Raw genomic sequence first — 16,864 nt, 5'->3', positions numbered from 1 at the left:
TTTTGTTAAACCTCTAACCTCTCCAATTAGTGCAAAGGTACCTCTGTTTAGTAGGTATCTATCTAATAAAGACCATCGGATGAAGATGATAATGGCGTCTACGACTTCCGAATATTTAATTTATAGTTTTAAAATAGACTCTTATCAATGACGGAAGCTACTTTAATTTAATGTAAAGAAGCTTTCGTTATTATGTGATAAGAATCAATTCCAATGATCTTCATTATGCCTAATTTGTCGTCAATAAATTATCCTTAAGCTCCGTACATGACCATTTTACTAAATTGAATTTTAAGCTGATTTGGCCTAAGACTATTTGGATATAGCCTACCGTTATAGGTAATTGAATTTTTTGGCTTATTCGATCAAGGAGTGCAGCCGTTTCGTGGTCCTGAAGAATCTTATTGATTCCTTACATTATTTTTATTTATTATACCAAATAAAATACTATACAATGAACCCGTCTGGGCGCCTGAAGCCCGGTCTGGCATCACGGCGAAAACAGGTACTAACGCCAAGACCTTTCCTGGAGGACGATATCTTCTGATATCGTCAGACTGGACACACTGAAACTTCAGCTCCGCGCGCAACAAGCTTACGGCATAAAACAACAAGATATTGTACTTAGTAATTAAATAAAGCGGTAACTACATAAGTTACCATAAACCCATGAATCTAACGGATCACACACACAAGAGCGCTTGGCTCACTGAATAATCCTTTTATAACAATTACCTAATCGGTTTAATTTCTTAATTGCTCTTCAAAGCTATAATATAAAATTGGTAATCGCTCAAAAACACACGGAGGCTGTGCACATTTGCTGCAGACGTGATCATAACGTGCTAAAACGCGCGATACAGTGAATATTTTAATTGCAGTTGCCATTTAGTTTAGTTGACCGTGAAAACAGCTGACAGCTGCCAACTTGTCGAAGCGATCGAGTTTGAGTGGCGTTGCCAGATTAACAGCGCTGCCAGACCACAAATTTCAAATTTAAATTTGAATTTATAATATCTGCCACGAAAGAGCGGAACATTTTAATATAAATTTATATTTAAATTCTGGAGTGGACCGTTTTAGAAAGGGAAAAGTTCGTGGACAGACCAATAGTCATCCTCTCACCTCTTTGGTGCCTAAGTAGAGGCTCTGGTGTCCGAGTAGAGGATGATTAACCTCCATTAGGCGAGCTTGGGAGAAATCCATAGCCTACCCTATCTAAATCTTGGTGCTCCACGTCCGCAAGGGAATAATTGTTGCCGCTACTGTTTAATGGATAGTCGAACGGGGGGCAGTGCCCCCCACTTCGTCGACCTTTTCGGGAGAAGCTCCATGATGTCGAGATGTCCGACGAGGGTTGCGGAAATAACGGTGCAGGGGGCGCCGGCGGTTGAGAGAGGGGAGCAAACGGCCCCCAAACGACGTCGGCAATACCCAATAATGGCAGTGCTGCGGAGGTGGCTAGCTTGGCCTCGGCAGTATCCATAACGACAAGCCAGAGGAAAAAATTGTAGGAATCTGTCGGCATACCAAAACGAAGGCCTGCAGGGCATTCTGGACATGATAAGTGCCAGAATAAATATTGTAGTATCCGTATTTGAGACTTTGCGCCACGCCAGGAAAACCAAAGGCGTAATCACTGAGTTGGCTGCACTCAGTGAAGCCACATTCAGAGTTGCCAACCAAGCCAACCAAAACGGCTCATTCTAAGGTAAAGGAGCGGTCAGCTACGCGACTATTGCCAGGGACGCGAGTACGAGGGAGGGGTGGGTTAAAGTAATGCCGAAGCGCTTGCGCAAGAAGCCGCTGTCATCCTCAAGAAGACTGGTGAAGCTTCGTGCGCCGACATGCTCCGTACGCTGAAAGCCGTTCCCAATCTAAGCGACTTTGGCAAACAGGTCAAAAAAGATAGGAAGGACCCAACAGGGGGAACTACTGCTCGAGATAGAGGGCAAAGCCTCTGCCAGCGTTCCCGCATACAGAGTAGTGATTGAGGAGGTTCACAGAAGTAAAACCTTCCAATAACAAGGCATACTGATGAAACCAGAGGATTTTCGTGGCTGGCGCAAAATGCGGGATGGAACGCAGTCAGCGACAGTGACGCTAGGTGTGAACGTCGCGATCACGGTTATAATCATGGTTCGGTAACTGTAGGTCACGGTGTCGCATAGTCCAACAATATGCTTCAGGTGCCTGGAATACGGCCACCGGGCTTCCAGCTGCATGTCAGTCGATCGATCGGAGTGTTGTCTACGGTGCGGCGAGCATGGACATAAGGCAAAGATCTGCACATCGCCGCCCTGATCTGCAGCAGCGACGTGGACAAGAACCATGCGACAGGTGGCTTCGCATGTCCCACCTACAAAGCTCATGCTTTAAAAGGAGCTAATAATGATGCTAGGTCAAATTAACATCATACAGATAAACGTCAAGCATTGTGCAGCCGCACAGAACCTTTTGTGCCAGACATCGAGGGAGCGCAATGGGGACGTAGCGCTATGGAGTGAACCTTTCATTCCTGGTGCGGGAAACTTGGGGGTGCTCCTTGATGAGCTAGGTAAGGCAGCTATCAAATGCCACACTAACCTATCTATAGATGAGTGGGAAGCTGTTAAAGGAGTCCACTTCAGCAGCTGCTTTGCTTTACTTAGCGACATTCCAGAGTAATTCGAGGACATGCTTGGAAAGCTTGTTGACCATGCAAGTGGACGCAAACCAGCAGTCATAGGAGGTGACTTCAATGCCTGCGCTACAGAATGGGGCAGCCGGACTTCAAACCAATGAGGACGAGCAGTAATCAAAGCCATGAACTTGCTAGAGCTCGTATTTCTTAATGACGAGCTCAAGCCGACGTTTAATAACGACAGAGGTTCGTCTTTTATCGATGTCACCTTTGTCATCAGAGTCTTAGTGGCCAACGCAAACTGGATGGTGCGAGAAGACGTATCGCTGAGCGATCATAACCTAATCTCGCACCATGACCAATACATCGAGGCTTACAAAGCTAAGCGAAAGCAGCAAAAGCGAATGTATTCAAGGAGCTGCTTACTAGCATAGACAAAGACCCTTGAGGCCTCGCCTACAAAGTAGTACGGAAAAAACTCAATGGCGCCGGTGCAGGAACTCCACAGGATCCAGTTACCCTGGCTAGCATTGTCTCGGAGCTGTTCCCTAGACAGGACACGTTATGGCAACCAGCGCTAGAACCACCTGCATCCGAATTTCCGTGTATCACATCCTGCGAAGTCGTCGAAGCTGCAAAGAGAATCAAGGGTGTCGGGTCATGCAGCCGCCAGCAATCCTAAAAATTGTTACTTGTTTACATGCCAACTTTACTGCACCTGAGCTGTGCAATATCATCGTTATATATAATAAACAAAACAAAAAACTGTATACGTAGAAAAGAGCTGTTCGATGTAGAGCTCTCCGTTCTCGCTCTTGATCAAAAATTCGAGAGAGCCTGGAGCCACCTCTAGAGTCACGCCGAAAAAGTCGTATGCAAAAAAATCGCATAGCATTACGCATCTTGTTATTATAGTGTATTTGGTAAAAGGGTGTCGGGTCATGCAGCCGCCAGCAATCCTAAAAATTGTTATTTGTTTACATGCCAACTTTACTGCACCTGAGCTGTGCAAAATCATCGTTATCTACACTGCTGGTCTTAGGTTAGGCGCACCATCGTTTTTTTAAGGCAAATCAATTTATTCATTTCCATGCAATTGACTTGATTTTTATCGATCAAAACATGAACAGCTAATTAAAAGATCTTTTTGGACCGATTTCTTGGACTTTTCAACAAGACAATGCTCCTATTCATAATTCTGGAGTAGTAAAGTCTTTTATTTCGAGTCAAAACGTTAATATCATGACCTGGCCATTCTACATTCTCCAGATCTTAACGTAATTGAAAATGCTTGGGGCTGGCGATCACGGAAAGTATACGAAGTAGGAAAGCAATACGAAGACAAGGAAGCGTTAACTGCAGCTAGTAAACGTGCTTAGAGCGAGATTTCCTTGAGCTACATAGATTCATTGTGTCATTCTATGAAGGACCGGATTTATGAAGGTATTACACACAAAGGAGACAGTACTCATTACTGAAATTATTATTATTTTTTTTTATTGCAAATAAATCAAATAGTAACGCCAACTAATAATTTATGTTAAAATTTAAATACTAAATAAAAAGCCAACGTGCGTCCATTCTAATGACCAAGACAAACTCGCCGTATTTTGAAAAGCTTTATTAAAATGTTAGAAAAACACAATTTGGTTAAATGTGTATAATCATTTGAATATTATATTAAAAGTATCATTAAATAATTAATGTTTTTGCATATCCAATTCTTTTCTATCGTCGTTTGATAAATAAATATGAAGCAAAGTTGTATACAACTAAAGGTGCGTCTAACCTAAGACCAGCAGTTCTACAGCAGATCAGCTGCGTGAGCAACTAATCTCTCGCGCTCTCTCTCTCTCTCTCTTTCTAGTACTCTAGCACCTACACCTCTTGATCAGGATCAATAGCCCGGTCGATCTGGTCATGTCCGTCTTTCCTTCCGTCAGTCTTTCCGTTTGTGTTTACTTCGAGATCACAGGAATTATAAAATCGAGAAGATTGAGTTTCGGCATACAGATTCTATAGGCATAGACGCAACGCAATTTTGTTGACCCATGTTGCCACGCCCATTCTAACCGCATAAAACTGCCACGCCCACACTTTTGAAAAATGTGTTGATATTCTTGTACATTTATATTAGTCTTGTAAATTTCTATCGATTTTCTAACTGTTACATTTGTGAAAAATTTATATTTATTTTTTATTTACCAATATCTATCGTTATCCCAGAATAAATATGAAATTTCGCGTTTCCATTCACACTAGCTGAGTAACGGGTATCTGATAGTCGGGGAATTCGATTAAAGCATTCTTTCTTGTTTTTATATATTTTCCTTATTCTCTGCTCGAATCGTTTGGGCGGGAACTGTATGTCGGGCTTAGTTCTGGAGCGAAGATGACTAAGTGACGAGGGCTAAGAGGTCAGTTGGGTTATAGAACATCGGTGAAATAGGCCTGGAGCTAAGCAATCCTCAAATTTTTTTGTAGCTAGGCTTTTTGAGAAAGTGTGATTAGAAACTTTTGTCAAAGTTGTATGTTTGTTGTATATTTTTGCCCCCGGACTTGCATAAGTCCTTCTATATGGGCGCTAAAGGCCCAGCGAACTTTTTACCATTGTCAGTTTAAGGGATATGGACATTCACGAACGATCCAAGATAACTTTGCCAGAAATGACCTTCATGCAATTAATCTAGATTACTCTTAGGACACCATTTATTGTATCGGCACTGGTGTTCAAAATCTCCATTTCTCCGATGGGTTTTTTTCTTAGGTCCATGTTTTCTAGTTACAACTCATTTCACTGCACAAGCAACATAAAACCTTCGTGGATGTCGGGCACCTCAGATTGCGACACAGTTGCGTCAAAGACCCTAGAATAACAAGATGCGTAACGCCATACGATTTTTTGGCACACGATTTTTTCGCCGTGGCTCTAGAGGTGGCTCCAGGCTCTCTCGAATTTTTTTTAGAGAGCGAGAGAGCGCAGAGCGCTACAGCGAACAGCTCTTTTCAACGCACAAAGTGATAGCAGACAACTGTATGTGTGCACAAGTATGCTCATGCATTGTAAATTTGACAAAATATGCCCATCACCTTAGAAGTTCTTTGACTTAAAATCTATATTATTTTTGATCAATTGGCACCATTCGAAAAATTCTTGTTTTGCATTGCCTTAACGTTATTATTATTTGAAAATAGATTAGAAATAGCCAAATCTATGTACATATTATCACAAAAATAAATTTCAAAAATGACTTTATATAAGAATATTTGTCATTAGAGTATTCATCTTGCGGCGTGTGAAAAATTAATAAGGCAATAATTGTTGAGTGCTCGTGTCCGCAATTCGTGCCTCAAGATATGAACAAAGCAAAGACACTAGAATAATTCTAGTTATCATATTTTTATGAAATTTATGAAATTACAGTAGTTATAATAATTTCTATTGTACTTCCTTTAATTAATTAGTATATTTATTAAGTCATTTGACTTAAAATGATGTAACATTAACATTAAAAGTGTTTCAAAAAAAATATTTCGCTTTTAAAAAATTGTCAGATGAGAGACAAATTAGAATTAAACATAAATATAAATGTGTCAACGGTAGCTAATTCGAGCGGCGATTTTAACAAACAAATTTAAAAAGCTTTAAAATTACAATAGTCAGGGCGCGAATTTTTAAAAAATTTTTATTTTATCATATTGCTAGGAAATTGGCAAAAACTACCCTAATATGTACCATGTAAATTCGTTTTTCGATCAGAATTGATTTCGGCTCGAAAATCGTCTTCTAGCACAACACGCACACATATACGCGTTCTCTTCTCTTGTTTTTACTCACACAAGCAAGCAAATTATATTTTTAGATTTCTTACGCTCTCAGCGGGAGTGAGCGGAAAGAGAGTAATTTTGGCCGTCACCAAAAAAGTGGCTGCATAGTGCAAAACCAATGTATGGCCGTTACGCATCTTGTTATTCTAGTGTCTTTGGTTGCGTAAACCGTAACAAGAACAAAAGAAAACGTAACACCTACCTTTTCGAACGCCAAAATCCATTCAAGAATATTATCTGTGTGCGCTATGGCGCGGGAAACTTACTGGGCCTTTTTAAAATATCTACATTTAAATTCATTTTTCGTCGTCTGAAATGTATGTTGGATCTTGTGCTGGAAAGGCAAGACAACCAAAAGTGGCCTAGCCTACTAAACCAATTTCTATCATTCTCCGTTCTCGGTAGTTCTAAGCTGTCCCCGACACCTAATTGCAACGTAATCATGCATGTATGGCTTTTATTTGCAAAATTAGGTTTGTAAAAAACTTTGTAGAATTTGTAAAATGATTTAAATTTGTAAAAAGCGATATCTTGGCATTGCAAGAAAAAGAGATCAGTCGATAGTTGTCAGAATTGAAGTTGTGTTCGACTGGATTCAAAGCGGTATCGCAAAACAGATTGTTAACGTTTTTTGGACGTCAAGGAAGACGGCTTTGCCATTTTCCTTGTGCTCAAAAGAAGTTCTGATTTCTGTTGTTATTCTGTTCACTTGTTCAATTAATCCATGATTTTGGCGGAATCCAAATTGATGCGATGGAACTGTGTTACGAGCTTGCAGGTGTGCTTGTATTCGAATGATGAGTAATTTTTCAAAGATCTCAGAGATGCATGAAACAAGACTTACTGGTGGTTTTCACCACAATTGCCAAATTTTCTGAATTTGGATCAAGTTTATTAGCCGGGAAAGTGCCAGATTCGTACACATCCCCGCAGACGACGCAAACGGAAGGAAGGGTACAATATGTCTTGGTGTGGCCATATTCTTGGCAGTTGGAGCATAGTACTGGACCATTAAGCTTAAATGGTTCTTCTACACTAATTTTACAATGTAATAAGAATTGGTGATTGTAAATTGGGTGCACTTCATTTCTCATTAGTGTTTCGCTAGTTGCATCTATCTTTATTAAGAATATTAATAATTTTTTTTCTAAACGTTAAAGGGCTTTTCGTGAAGTGCATTCGCAACTTCATTGGGTGTGACATCAGACTCAATGCCTTTTAGTACCACTTGCAGCACTTTACTGCTTTTGAGTTGGTACGTGTAATATTTTTTGCCGTTTACGTTTAAAAACTTCGAAACCGCTTAAAACTGGTCTTCGGGTTTTTTGCTTGCAATGCAAAAGCTGGTAAGGTCGTTGACTGAATCGTTTGAGTTAAAGAGACTGTTGCTGTTGTTGTTGTTGTCGATGCAGTTGTGAGAGAGGCAACCGTGCTGGTAGTTCTGGTACGTCTGCACTTGCCGAATGCCTAATGATGGCCAAATGGTCACTGCCAGTGTATTGAGTACTGAGTCTCCGCCTCGCGTGCCTGAACGACGAGCCGCTAGTGAAGGTTAGGTCCACCACAGAGCCCAGTCCGGCTCGCCTGAATGTGTTTTCTTGATTTAATACAGCCAGGTCCAGCGTCGCGAATGCCACCTGCCTCTCGCCTTGGTGGTTGAACTGTCCATGAGTTAACCAAGAGTTAAAGTCGCCAGCTATAAGAACCTGGGTGCGGCACCTAGCATCTGCTTTCCTGGTGCGATTGAAAGCCCAATGTGGGCCATCCGGTAGGGCTTGCTAAGTAACGCAAATTCAACTCTACGTTCACGCACCGTATGCACTAGCAGGTCTTGGGCTGCCGTGCAGTGATTCAGTTTTTTTTTTTTTTTAATATTCGCCTTACGGTAGGAAAGTTAAAATCTTCTAAAGATACCACCTACCGTCCGTAGGTGGCATGCACGATTCATAAGCCCTATTGGAATTATGCCTACGTACTAAAACAAAAACCTCCGCGTGCTCTTCAGTCCTCGCTCGCTCACCGGGACTGCCAATCAAGGTATGACTTCGGTGAGTAGGATATGAGGCCAGGTCGCACTCCCTCCCTTCAGTGTAGTCCATGGGGGCTCCTCCTTCCACCCTTTAGTCGCCTTTTACGACGAGCCGGGAACGCTGAGGTAGAATTCTTCACCCGCCGTCACTCAGGACGCCAGTTTGGGCTTAGACATCCACTCTGTTGACCATCTCGTATTGATCGGACACGCTTCATCATATTAATGATAATGCTGTGTCCCAGCTCCCAAGCCCCGCTGTTCGCCAGCATAGCCGCGAACAAGCCACTAGGGCTGAACGGGGTACCTGACAGCGTCTTTAGCTGCTCTCTCTCCGCCGTGAACCTGGAGCAGTGCATTAGCACATGTTCTGCTGTTTCTTCACCGTCGACGCAGAACAAGCATTGGGCAGACTCTACGTGACGGAACCGGAGTAGATAGGCCTGGAAGCAGCCATGGTCCGTGAGGAACTGGGTTAGGTGGTAGTCCAAGCATTTGTGTTGGCACTCTGCCCAAACCGTCATCTCTGGGATGAGCTGATAAGTCCATCTCCCCCTTTGCGACGTTTGCCATCTACTCTGCCATTCACCTAATAGCCACTCGTGCCTCTTGCCTGAAAGCGCCACTCCGCATTAGGCTGAGAGCCTTGATCTCCAGATCAATTGGCGGCAGGCCTGCCAGCGCTAGCGCCGCGTCTTCGGATATGGCCCTGAATCCTCTAATGAGCCTGAGGGCCATTGACCGTAGCACCGAACGAGCTCCTTTCAGGTATGAGCCCCTGCAAGTGGCATTGCTCCAGACTAGTGCAGCGTATAGCAGCGAAGCCTTTGCTACTGACACCAGCAGTTTCCTGGCCGGGTGTCTTGGGCCTCCGACGTTGGGCATAAGCCTCGCCAACGAAGAGGCTGTGACTGCTGCCTTCTTGCTGGCGTAGCTCGCGTGGTCCTTGAACGACAGTCTGCGATCTATCATTACCCCCAGGTACTTTAGGGATTCTTGAGAGGTCACCTGTGTGCCCTTGACGGAGACCAGCATGTTCTCCACCTTTTTCCTGCTGCTTAGTAGGACTGCTTCGGTCTTGTGAGCCGCTATTGCTAGCCCGGCTTTCTCGAGCCAGAGGATGGCAGCACCGATCGTAGAGTTGCATTTATCTTCCAACCCTGCGATTGGTTTTGAGACAGCTGTGATTGCCACATCGTCAGCAAAACAGTGCAGCTTTACTCCTACGGTGTTGAAAGCGTTCTTTACGTTGCGCAGTATTCCTGCCTGCCCCTAACCATCTATCACCAGAAAGAGTGGTCTTGGCGATGTTACTAACGGCCGAACGGGCGTCCAGTGTGCTCTTTCCTTTCCGGAAGCCATATTGATTCCTAGGCCGTTTATGCTCTTAGTGATTGCCTCTATTCGTGTACACAGGATACGTTCGAACAGTTTTCCAACTATATCCAGTAGGCATAGAGGACGGTAGCTGTTTGCAGCATGTGCTGGTCCCTTGCCTATTGTTGGGAAGATTCCGTCCAGAAGACATTGCTGGAAGGTGGCCCTGAAGATGTCCGGTCTACCCAGCGCCACTGCTTTAATAACAGCTCCAGGAATACCATCTAGTCCAGGGACTTTGTTGGGTTTGATGCGCTTGGCTGCCTCGACGACTTTAAGTTCTGTGACGCATGGGAAATCTGCGGCAGGGGCTGCCTCTGTTGGCCTCCATAATGTGGTCTGCTTTGGGAATAGCTCCCCTACTATGTTAGCCAGGACCCCCAGGTCGGATGGGGTTGCCGCTCTCCTCCTTAGCTTGTTGGTAACAAGCTTGTAGGCGAGGCCCCAAATATTGCTGTCTACGCCATCCTGCAGCTCCTTAAACGACCGCGCCTTGGCAGCCGCGATGCCGTGCTTGAACTCTAGGCGTTTCCTTCTGAAAGCCTCCAAGAGTTCCGCGTGGTGGGTACTGCCTCTGGCTCGTTGCGACGTTCTCCTAGCCCTGAGGCAATCAGACCGTAGTTGGCTTAGGGAGGCACTCCACCAGTAAACGGGTGGTTTGCGCTGTGGCTTTTTTTCTTGGCATGATTGCGTCGCAGATTCTTCCCACCATATTCATGAGGCCTGCCGCCATACTCTCTGCGTCCCCATTTGGGATTTCCAGGGAATTGATCTGATAGGCCATCATGGCCTCATCGATCTTCCTGGTGTCCCATGCTTTCCCGGCTTTTCTACTCTGCCGTCTCCTGGGCATGCATTCAGCGTCATGACGTCATGGACCATCCTGTTGTTGTTGTCCACTAGCCCTCTGCTGACAAAGGTAACGTCAATCGTTGTTAAACGTCGGCTTCCGTCTGTCGTTCAGCAGTATAGGGTCCAGTATTCCCATGGCGTCAATCACAGCTCGGCCTCTGGCGCAAAAGCGATACCCCGCAAAGCAGCAAGTTCCTGGACGTGGAGAGAGCTGCAGCATTTGATAGCTGCTTTACCTGTCTCGTCAAGGATCATGGATGATTGTCCACTACCAGAGACGTAGGGTTCGCTTAGGAGCATGATGTCTACTTTGCGCTCAACCGCAGTCTGGGCCAGGAGGCTCTGAGCTGCTGCGCTATGATTGACATTGAGCTGTACTACGCTAATATGGGCGTGCATTAAGGTGGCTCTTGGCTTCTTTTAGGGTCGCTCTGTAGGTCTAGCACGCAAAGCTACCCGTCGGGTGGTTTCTGTCCACCTCGCTGCTGCAGATCAGGCATTTTGGTGCTGCAACGCACCTCTTTGCCTTGTGCCCACGCTCACCGCATCTAAGACAGCAGTCTGCCCTGTCAGTGTCCTTGCAGGTTGCTGATCGATGCCCATAGCCGAGACATCTGTAGCATCTCGTGGGTCGGACGTCCTGGGTGATACGACATGTTGACCATCCAACGATTATGGTGCCCTGTTTAAGGACTGGTATCGCAACGTTCGCGTTCAGCAGCACTGAGGCTATTTGCGTGCCATCCCGCATTCTGCGAAGGCCCCTGATATCTTCAGGATTTATCTGCAGGCCCTGTAATTGGGCGACCAAGCAGCTGTGGAGCTCCTCTGCTGTCGTAGCCTCGTCCAATCCGCTGCAAGATAGAGCTATTCTTTGCGCTCCTGTGCGCACAGACGCCAAGTCATTGAGCGCCGCTTCCAGGTCGCTCAAAAAGCTTCCAGGAAGCTTTCCCCTCTACCTCAAGCAACAGCTCACCTTTCTGCGTTCTCTGGATTTTTCGCACGTGACTGCCCAGTTCGCTAAGGCTCGAGTCCGATCTTAGCTTCCGAAGCATCTCTGCGTACGAAGCCTCTCCTGTATTTTTTACGATGAGTGCCTCCGGTTTTTTACGCAGGCGCGTAGACTTCACCTTGGTCCACTCTGCACCCGTGCTAGCATTCTTGGCGACAGATGCGTAGCTGCCTGGCTTGGACTCGTTAGGTATGGATGTCACCTTTTCCTCACCGTTGCCACCCAACGTAGGGTTGCTCGGCTTGGGCGCCTGGACTTTTGGCACTTGCACCTTGGGTACCTGCGCATTTTGAGGAGCCTTTTTGGTAGGCTTTTGTACCTCCGTCTGGGTAGCACTGCTCTTCAAGCGGTGCTCGCTAGTAGTACCTTCGTACAGCTCTATCGCCCTGTTGTTAAGGGCTGAGAGTTCGGAAGCTGTGCCCTTGTCTCTCGTGTCACGTGCCGTTGGGTCTCGAATGTGGATAGCAGGGTGCTGATCTTGCCATTCATCCTGGTAAGTATGCCCCTCAGGTCCTCGTTCTGGAGAGCCGTGGTCTGGTCCGAAGACCAATGAGGGGAACCAGCTGGGGACTTCCCTCCCGTCTTTTGCGATGGCACGGCGATGTGGTCCATCGTCTTCTGACTTGTCGCGGTCGTAGATGCTGTAGGAGCCAAGTTCTCCACCTCTACAGCATCGCTGCAGTCGCTAGTCAACGGCGGCTGGGGGCCTGCGTGCTAACCCCTTGCTACCGACGGGACCCAGATTCCGTCACCATGGGTCGGGTTACCGACTCCTCTGGTGGGGGATCTCGAAAATCGGGAGCTCCTCCTGAACAGGTCGTTGCGATCAGGGGGACTGCCCCCCACTGCGCTGTCCATCAACTGAAGGATGGCCTAAGGTTACCTAGGCGAAGCACCAGCCTTAGAAAGGGGGTTCCCGCGTAGGCCACGGATTCCCCCTGGCTTTTACGGATGGAGGTTTGTACCGCCTCGACTCGGACACCTCTGCTTAGGCACCAGCACGGTGAGAGGATGATATTTGGTCTGTCCGCGACCTTTGTGCCTTTTCCCCTTTCTTAAAGACTTGTGCGCTCCCAGTAACCAGAATCAAAATTAAATTAAATTAAATTTCAACGGTTTAATTTTAAAATTTAATTTTGAATTTCACGCCCTACTGTCGCAACACAACATTGTTCACACTGTCGATCGGTCGTAAAAGCCCCGGACTTAAAGTGTGCCGCCTAAGCGGGGGGTGGGCTATTGGTCTGCTCCTTGACTTTTTACACTCTTGTTCTGCTACTCCTGCTCATTTGTGGTCCTATTTCCGGATATCCATGGGATGTTGCCAAGGATATCTGTCAGCATCCCAGGAATGTATGCTACGACCGAAACTTAAAAATCATCATATATAAATCTTTCAATGGATATTTTTTTCTCTCTTTACACTAAAGTATTTTACAAAACTGTAATTGTTTTGCTATTTTTTGAAAACGTTAACTGCTTTTGAGGATCGGCTGTTGCCATTCGCTCGCCAAAGTCAAGTTAATCGACAAAAATATACAGAGATATGCAAGCACCTCCACATTAGTGTAGAAATTGGGAATCGAATTCTTTAGCAAGCTGTAAAAAGGTTTTTGCAAAGTTGGTCAATTTTTAACAGATATCAAATAAAAACGCAAAAATTATTTTAGTACTGTGTTAACAACAAAGACATCATTTCGTCAGGTGATTAAAAATAAACACGAGTACAAACTATTTATTTGGGTTAGAATTTATAAAACATTTCTTTGTTTATGTTTTTATTAAATTCACAATTTTTGTCGCAATTTTTGTAACACCATTTTATCGTTAATAATGAACCAGCATTAGCTGATGGTAGTTGAACACATATAGGCGATAGTCGTATAAAATCCTAAATATTAATTATCCTAATTTATAACAATTTACGCGAGTGGCGACCTGGGAAGGGTATTAAATAATATTTCTTTAACCGAAAGTAATAATTGACCAAACTATAATGTTATTTTTCAGGTGACAGGCTCAGGTGTAACTCAGGGAGCCCAAAGTTTATCAGCTCACTTTTCGCCATGGAGAAATCACCATTTAGTGGTTTTGGATGTGTAACCGATCTGGAACATTAGGTTTTTGGCTAATAAATCTAAGTTATAGAATACAGCTCTCGTAGTGTTAATTCAATCGCTAATTTGATTCAATTTATTTTAATACACACGCTAATAGCTGTTTAAAAACTGTGATAGGTTTAAACAAAATGTTGTAGTTCATAATGCTTAGAAGAATTACATTTTACCCCTGTAAATATCACACAATTGCTTTTTATTGAATAAATATCATCGAAGAAGCCGTTCATATGTCATTATGTTATCAATCGAGATCCAGAAATGATGAATTCAAACTATCGTTACCCATTGTGCGATATTAACTTTCTCCGCTGCATGCAATGGAAATAATTCCAGATCAGGAGAGAGAGCAAGTTCCCAAAAGGCAGTTCACGTAATACCTGTTTACAAGGTTTACAAGGAAGTCTTGAGGACTTCGAAACAAGACTGGCATTTCTAAATACTCTATACCCTGATGTAGAGCCCATTCGTCACGTAAGTCCGAATGAAGTCTGCTTCTAATACAAAAAATGCGCTCCAGGATTCGACGGAATTAATAACAGAATTGCTAAGGCTCTGCCAAAAAAAGGGACTTCTGTTTCTTGTGCTCCTTTACAACTACATGTTACGTTTTTACCACTTCCCTACACATTGGAAGTGTTCTGCGATGTCGATGATAACAAAAGCAGGCAAACCGGAGAACCCTGGTGCGTCATACAGACCAGTAAGCTTGCTACCAATTTTTACAAAGATATTCAAAAGAATATTTTTGAACAGAATGATAGCGGTAAGTTGCGTTCAGGATGCCATTCCAGATCACCAGGTTGGCTTTCAAAACTAGCACGGAACCTCAGAACAAGCATATCCTTGATGCCTTTGAAAATCCGCTATCCTCCTAGACGTGAAAGAAGCCTTTGATCTCGTGTGGCATGACGGTCTGCTTTTTAAGCTAAAAACACTCCTTCGAGCTTCACTATTTCTTCTCCCGAAGTCTTATCTGCTGGAGCGAAAATTTATGGTCGATTTGAGAGGTGAAAGATCATCAGCCATCAGATGCAGTCGAGCTGGCGTTCCGCAAGGCGGTGTGTTGGGTCCTGTTTCGGACACCCTTTATACCTCTGACCTGCCATATCCCAGATAACCGGTTACCCCGAAGCAACGCATGCTGATGACACAGCCATTATCGCAAGCTCGCTTTGTCGATTCGAAGCGTCTAGGAAAACCAAAAACTTGTTGGACCTTTATAGTGTGTGAACGAACAGGTGGAATATATACATCAAGGGGAACAAGTCCTAGCACTGCAATTTCTTCTTCAGGCACAAAACTCTTCCTAGGGATAACCTACAGAACACGATTTTCCCTTAATCTCCCCAGGCGGAGTACCTGAGTTTGACCCTGGACAAGCGGCTCACGCATAAAATTGTATCAACTTTTCGCGGGAAGCTGAATGCTTAAACCAACGAGAAAGCTAAACCTTAGCAAACAATGACCTATTGCAGTCAGATATGGGGTACGGCGTCCGACATTAAAGAGGCAAAAAACGAGAGTGCTTCAAAACACGCTAAATCTATTAGCTAATCTAAATTATTTTTCCAAATTTAAATTCATCATTGCTGTTATGTTTCCATATTATGTTTGTTACCTATGTTAGTTTCTACGTTTTAAAGCCATTCAATTGGTTGGTTAAACTACCATAAAATTATATTATATAAAAAAAAACGGTGCTGAAATTGAACATTTTTGACAGAGGCTTTTTAGTGCTAAAAATTCTTTTGTGTTAGATAGTGTGTTTGTTATTGGGTTAGAATGTCGGTTTTGTCTGTTAGGGCGTGGTTACTGGCTTGGAACATGGCATTTATTTCAATAAAGTAATTCTCGGAATATTTCTTGACTTGTAGGAGAATTTGATTACTTTCATCATGCTACAGTTATTCCTGACTTGGTCTAAAATGAAAATATATTCGGAGATTTGTGTGGTTTCGTATTAAAAAGTATCAGTGCTGATGTGTCGGGTAGCTCTGCAAGGTTTTTAGAGGTTTCGTCTAGAGTGTAGAGTTCTGAGGCTGTATTATTTTCTAAGTACATTTTGATATTATTGGGTACTTAGTATGAGTTTTGGAATGTTGGTAACTGCTTTAAATTTTTGTAGATGTCCAATACGATTGGTTTATTGTATATTTAATGGAATTTAAAAAAGATTAGTTTGTATCGTGTGCTTTCAGAAAAATTTTTTTTATCGACCTCGAGTCGTTCCCATTATTTTGAGAGTGTTGTCGATAATTTCCCTTGATTCCTTTGTCTCTAGGTTTGTAACTCTCTGTCTTGTTTGTCTGTCCTGTGGGCTAGACTCTCTAGTTTACCCGGTCCCTTCCTTCGTTTCATTTTCTTGAAATTAGATGTCCCTTGTAAAGAACTGATTTTCTATTTCTGCTCGCTGCGAATTGTAGCGGCTAGCTCAGGGAGTTTGTGCGTTCGTCCAACCTAATTTATGATTTGTGTGATTGCCCGACCAAGGAAAAGCAGATGGTGATCGCGCTGCTCCTGCGGCGTTTCTCCTGCAACGCCTTGCCTTTGTTGTTCTGTGCTTCCTTGACAAAGGACGACGTGTCCCGACCGGGATTAGAATGTTATGTTATGGGGCAGGTTGCATCGTCTAAGGGAGAGGCAATGCTCGGCTTGGGGCCACCTTTACCGACCACTGACTCCTCGAACACGCCGCGTCCTTTCTTCCTTCTCCTCCACTCCCAGGATCACTCTTCACTGTTCGGTCTTTACCGACTTCTTTCCCCGCTCTGTCTCACTACCTCCTTCCACCCGCGGTCTAGTTGACTAACTGTCTACTCCTCCTCCTTCAGACTCCGTTCCGACTGTCCGACTGTCCGACTGCGCGCTGACCGCGAGACCAGCGTCGGTACTCTCCTCTACTATCCTCGCGTACGTAAGGCTTCTCGCGTGTTGTGACTGACGGCCACGAGCTGCACATGCGCCGTCGCTTTAGAGGCCACGGGGATCCCGTATTTTCCCCTTTTGCGCACGGCCCGCGGGTA

General features: G+C 44.4%; 1 protein-coding gene across 1 annotated transcript in view, besides 1 other annotated feature; it reads left to right on the top strand.

Annotated features, from left to right (window-relative positions):
* The window catches only part of CG40006 (uncharacterized protein), a 133,933-nt gene extending 119,915 nt beyond the window's left edge, over positions 1-14,018 (top strand). The window contains exon 10 of the mRNA NM_001042936.1: positions 13,732-14,018. The gene's annotated coding sequence lies outside the window, so the exon portion shown is untranslated. The remainder of the gene's footprint in view (positions 1-13,731) is intronic.
* Positions 5,483-6,609: a mobile genetic element.
* Positions 14,019-16,864: the final 2,846 nt, after the last annotated feature.

This window comes from Drosophila melanogaster, chromosome 2L (assembly GCF_000001215.4).
Source record: "Drosophila melanogaster chromosome 2L".
NCBI classification, from domain to species: domain Eukaryota; kingdom Metazoa; phylum Arthropoda; class Insecta; order Diptera; family Drosophilidae; genus Drosophila; species Drosophila melanogaster.
The sequence above is the reverse complement of the archived record's forward strand: the minus strand, read 5'-3'. Positions and strand labels throughout refer to the sequence as shown.